The sequence below is a fragment of the Pteropus medius genome, unplaced genomic scaffold (genome assembly GCF_902729225.1).
Source record: "Pteropus medius unplaced genomic scaffold, Ma_sr-lr_union100, whole genome shotgun sequence".
In the NCBI taxonomy this organism is placed as follows: domain Eukaryota; kingdom Metazoa; phylum Chordata; class Mammalia; order Chiroptera; family Pteropodidae; genus Pteropus; species Pteropus medius.
Genome location: NW_024347793.1, coordinates 352,954 through 358,953, shown reverse-complemented (window position 1 = coordinate 358,953; position 6,000 = coordinate 352,954).

Genomic DNA, 6,000 nt, shown 5'->3' with positions numbered 1-6,000 from the left:
GAGAGAGAGAGCAAAAAGAAATTCCTAAAAGTCGATTTATTTTTGTACAAAATAATAAAAAAAAAAACCCACCACCAGACGTAGAATCCACTTCTGTTCCCGGAGGTGAGAAGTGGGTCAGGAAGGCCGAGGCCAAGGGCAAGGGCGAGGGCGAGGGCTTCGGAGGGCGTTTGTGCTTCACCGCTGGGCTTGCCCGGCAGGCAGGGCTGTGGGATTTTTGTGTTTCTGCCGTGTCCCCCACTCCCGTTCTGTCCCTTTTTTGGTTCCGATTTAAGAAATGTCTCATCCCTGCTAGCCATACAGTGGCCACCCATGTCCGTGGGGACCCTCCTTGCTGACTGCCCAGCTCAGGGATGGGCCCGAGAGAGGGCTGACCTTCCCACCAGCCAGAGCAGTACAGCCCTGCCCCCATCCCCCATCCTCACTGTCCCCCATCCCCACCCACTTCGGGGCTTCCAGCCCCCCAACATAGCTGCCCTTCCTTGGGGCCACTGAGGAGCTGCCATTGTGGCTATGCCATCTCCGGGGAGGTGGGTGACAGGAGGCCCCACCTCCAGGGCTTGCACCCCCCAGGCACCCCTCTTTTTACTCAAAGGCACTGACTGTCACCTGGGGGCTGGCGCCGGCCTCCCCCAGCCTCTGGCTCCCCAAAGGCCCGGTGTCGACCGAGCCACAGGCCACGGACAGGGGCCAGGGCAGGGGAGGCCAGGGTGCCAGAGCCTGGGCACCCGCACCCCCGACTCCCTCTCGCATATGCAATGCCTATGTGGGGCCTGTACATAGACACCCTGCTGAGCTGAGACCCTTCCTCGCTGAAGCCCAAGGCGGGTGCCCCTGCTGCTGGCCCGTCTCTCCTGGTCCCCCTGTGCTCTGTGACAAACCCCATCTTCTCATCTTTTTCATTTTCTTTTTTTTTAAAGGGAAGCTTTTTCAGAAGGCAACTTTCACCGTTCTTTCTACAGGATAGTTTTCATCTCCTCCTGGCACCCCCACCCCCCGCAAGCCCGTCAGCCCCCCAAATGTCTCAGGACCCCCCCTCCTGAGGGGGTGGCAGGGGAGCCCAGGGCCAGGTGGCCCGGTTCACACCCGAGTCACGGGGCAGGCTCTTTCAGAGGACCACGTGTGGAGGCCATTGCAGAGAGCTCGAGCACCCAGGCCAGAGACCACCCCCGCCCCCACAGCTCCCTCTCCCCCCACCCACACACCTCCTCGCAATAAAACCAACTGAAAAATGATAGCTGTCGTCCTGGCCGTGGGGGTGACCGAGCTTGGGGGATCGAGGCCTCTGGGACTGTGGCGGGGGCAAGGGCTGAGCCCCGCCGAGTACACTTTAACAAAGCTCCTTGGGAATTGCACTAAACCCCGACCCCCAGCTTTCGCCAGCCCTGCCCACCCACTCCGCCTTAACCCATCTTCTGCTACCCGCCAGCCTGTCCCGGGGGCCGAAGCGTCTGCATGGGCCCAGAGCTGGGACCCCCGCCCGCCCGGCCCGGCCCCCCAACTTCGCGCAATCACATACTGTATATAGACGTGGATCAATTTTATTTTTATTCTTTAAATTAAGGTCGTGATAAAGTGTTGCCAAAGATACTGCTGAATTCTCGCGTTTCAGGAAACAAACAAACAAAAAAAAAATTGGAGGGGGAACGTGCTGACTGGTCGGAAAGGACACAGCGAAAAGTTTTTTTGTTTGGTTGTTTGGGGTTTTTTTGTGTTTTTTTTTTTGGGGTGTTTTTTTTTTTAACTGCCTGGTACAAAAAAAAAAAATGAAAATCATGAGTATTATTCCATCCTCTTGGAGTGAGGTGGGTGGATGTGTGTCTTGTAGCGTGTCTTGGGAGTGAAGATCGGAGAGGCGGGGGCTTCAGGCAGAAGAGGCTCAGGCGGGGTGCTGGGCCTGGCAGTAGCAGGATGGGAGTGGTGGGGAAGTGAGGCCCGGGGGGGAGGCGGGAGCCGACATGGTGAACAGATCTCCAGCCTGCCAGGTTGAGGGGAAGATCAACACTGCTGCTGCTTGCTCATGCCTAGCCCCCACCCCAACTAACCGCCTTTTTGAGATTATGAGAAAAAAAAAAAAGGCAAAAAAATTAAAAACCAGTGAATGTAAAGTGCCGGACCAGGCCCAGCCTGGCACGGGTGTGGGCCTGTGCCCAGCCGGGCTCCAGCGGGCCATACCAAAGTCTGCCCCCTGGGGCGGCCCGCCCAGGAGACCCTATGTGGCCGTCTCGTCTTGTTACCCTGTTTTTACAGGGCTGTTCCTCTGCTTCCTTTCGAGGGGGGTCTCAGGTGGGAGGGGAGGGTCCCCCAGTCCCCTCCAGGGTCTTCTGGGGAGTCTGCACTACTGAGACCCATCGGCCGTGACGGGAGTGGCCACGTCGCACATGGTGGGACCGAGGTGGGGGCCGGGGCTCCCCCAGGACCGAGGCCGTCCAGGCAGCCAGGATTGTAGGAGGCGAGACAGAGTGAAAGGAAAAAAAATTAAAAACCAACAAAAAAAGCAAAAATCCTATTTTTTGAGAAAGAAAGATATTTATATTTGCAGTTTTATTTTAAAAAGTTATTTAAGCTGAGGAAGCAGCCTTCCTGGAATGGGGTGTTGGCTGGCACAGGACGGGTCAGGGCCTGGGGGCTTGGGCGCCCAGGAGTCATAACCTCAGAGTTAAGACTAGCTCGCACTAAATACATAGATTTACATGGGGGGTGGGGAGCAGGGCCAGGAGATGGGGCGGGGGAGACCCGCAGCCTTGGCCGGGGCTGCCTGGGGAGGCATGGCCAGTCCTGATGCCCAGGTTCCCCCTGCCCCTCCCAGGTAGCACACGAGGTGCCTTGGACTTTGAAGCCAGGCCTGGCCGAATGGGAGGGGGTTGGTGGCATATGCCTCTGGGGCTGAGCACACAGACATTCCATAGACTGTGTTGAGTCTTTATAAAATGTGGGAGATTAAAAAAATCAATTGATAAAAATGCACTTTTGGGGGGTGGGGGGAGAAGCTTTAAAAGTAATAAAAACAAAAAGAGAAAAGATGATGAAAAACCAGACAAAAAAAAATCATTTTTCTTGTACATAAAAAAACCACTAAACGCAGCCTGTTACGACCGCTGCCTGATTTTGATGTTGTGTTTTGTTGGGGAGATTGGGGAGCAGGGATGGAGGGTTTGGGTGGTCCTTCCCCACGCGTTGGGCCCCTCGTCCACACCACTGGGGACCCCCTAACTGGGTTCTAGCGAGTGGACCCCAAACTCAGCCTGATGCTTCCTGCCAGGCCTGGGAGGTGGAGTGGGGCAGGGAAGGGCACGGATGCAGGGACCCTGCCTCTGGGCTCCGGGATGGGGTGGGTGTCACTGTCAATGTCAGTGCCTGGGCCCCTACAGAGGAGGGGACACCCCCAGGCTCAGGCAGGTGGCTCCAGGAAGGGGGATGGTGGGGACTGGCCAGCTCTTCCGTCACCCGTAACTACAAGGTTCCTGGAGGCCCTGGGCAGGGCGGCCTCTGCCAGAGAACCCCAAGTCTGCCAGAGGCCCCTAGTGACATGATCGAGGATCAAGCTGGGTGCTCGCCCCATATCCCCAGGGAGGAAGTTGGGCTGGGGCCCACTTACTGAGGCAGGGGTCTGGGTTGGGGAGACCAAACGGGGCTGCTTTGGGGGCCCTGGGGAGAGCCCTCCTCCCTGTTCCAGTCATACTCAAGCCAGGAGGGCCCGGGTGGGGGTAGGTGACAGGGGCACCAGGGGGCACAGGTGGCCATGGTCACGGCCTGTGAGGACCAGCCGGGCTCTGGGAAGTGGGCCGCAGGGGATCCGTGGGGCCTGGCCTGGCCCTTGGCAGGAAACATCACCAAGTGGAGGGCTTGGGGAGGGATTTGGGGTGACATCTGGGGTGGGGGGGTCCTCCCTCAGCACAAGGTTGCTCACCTGTCCGCATTCAGTTGGTCCACGGTTGCAGATGGGAACCCAGGTCTCCGGTTCTCGCCGGGTGGCGGTGGGGGGCAGCGCTTCCAAGGCCGACCACTTCCAAGGCCGACCGCCGCGAGGGACGCCAGAGGCCCCCGATCGGGACGGCGACGGAAGCAGCTCCCTCAGCCCCTCAGCCCACGCGGCCTCCTCGCTCACGCTCCTGCATCCCCTCCACCGAGGAGACAGGCTTTGGTTTTTAGTCGAGGGAGCATTCACCTGCAATTCACCCTTGTAAAACCAGTGGTGGTAGCACGTTGGAAGAACTGTGAAACGTCACAGAACACGGTCACCCCGAAAAGGAGCCCCGTCCCCATTGGCAGTCGCTCCCATCCCCGCCCCCAGCCTCTGACAACTACTAACCCACTTCCTGCCTCCATGGACGTGCCTGTTCTGGACGTTTCACAGAGATGGAGTCACACACTGTGGGGCCCGTGTCTGGCGTCTCTTGCTGAGCGTCGTGTGTTCGAGGTCCGTCCACGTTGTGGCGAGAGTCGGCGCCTCCCTCTTTTCCGTGGTCGAGTGACACTCCCGTGCATGGATGGACCACGTTTTATCCAGTTTTCAGCTGCTGGACACTGGGCTCATTCCTGTCTTTTGCCTTTTGACTGATGCTGCTGTGAGTATCACGTGCAAGTTTTCAGGTGGATGCAGGTTTTCGTTCTCCCTGGGGGAAGATCTGGGGTGGAATGGCCAGGTCAGACGGGACTCCACGATGAACTTTCTGGAACCGCCAGACTGTTTCCACAGTGGCTGCCCCATCCTACACTCCCAACCACACGCCTGAGGGTCCCAGCCCCTCCCCATCGTCACCAGCACCTGTCACTCTGCCCGCAGCCCTCCTAGTGGTTGTCATCCACATTTTCCTGGCATCCAGCCTCTTTCTGGGAGCTGGGATGCCAAGTGCAGCCCAGTAGACTGGACGCTGGGCCCAGCAGTGAAACCTTCTGCACGTGACCAACGTGGCGCCTTTTGAATCCTGGATGGCACACAGCGGAAGGGAAAGAACTGGATGGGGCCAAGTTTTGGTCCTTGGTCCCCTCACCCCCCAGCCGACGCCCCCACGCACAGAGAGGCTGACGCCTTGGTGGCTTCACCTTGACCTTTTTATTTGTGTTTTTTAAAAACAATTAAATTAGAATACAAATATTAGAAAACAGCGGCCCTCAGAGGGGAGCCGGACCGCGCGACGGAGTTTATACAGTAAAACTGAATTTGCCCTCGACCAGATTTATGTCCCTTTCGTCTTTAGACCTGAAATGATATTGCTTCCTGACAGGAGAGTTGTTTATACAAAGGAAAATTATCCTGGGGCTGGGAGGAGAAAGGATGGGGAGAAAGAAAAGCAAAACAGAAGGGTGGGCAGAGGGGGTCTGGGGAAGCAAGCGTGGCCTCTGGAAGGCCGGGCACCCAGCTGCGGGTCCCTGGAGGCATCTGGGGCGCCACGGACGCCCCTGTGGTCGCTGGACCCCCGAGGCCCGGCACGCAGCTGCGGGGCAGCCCCCAGCCCAGTCCTGCTGGAAGACGAGTGAGGCTCCTGGGGCAGGGGGTGCCGGGTAGGCCTTGTACCCGTCGGAAAACCCAAGAGCAAGAAGAGGGGGAAGGAGCCGCCCCGAATTGAGAGGGCGGGGTGAAGCCCCCGCGGCCCCTCGGAGATGGCCGCCCCCCCCGTGGCGGCACCTGCGCTGCTCCGTAGGGAAGTGAACCTGAATTGGAGTTACCGAGGTAGCTGGCGAGAAAACTGAGACCCCCCCACGCCACACGCTGCAGCACCCTGGGACCCCGCCCGCCGCAGGGGGTCCTGGCCACGTGCTGGGTCTTCGAAATACCAAGTTATTGCACTTTCAAAAAATACAACACATCTGTGGCTAAGCCCTCCCGGCCTTCGCCCGCCCCTGCCGCACCCGCTGCCCCCCTCCCCGCCCCAACCCACTCCATGGCTTCTTGGCTGACACGCTCGCTGCTCAGCGGCGCGCTCCAGGGTCTCTGGGCGAGAGGACACGTTCGCAAAGAGGAGAAATGCAAAGGAAAGACGAATGTCCAAGTCGCGG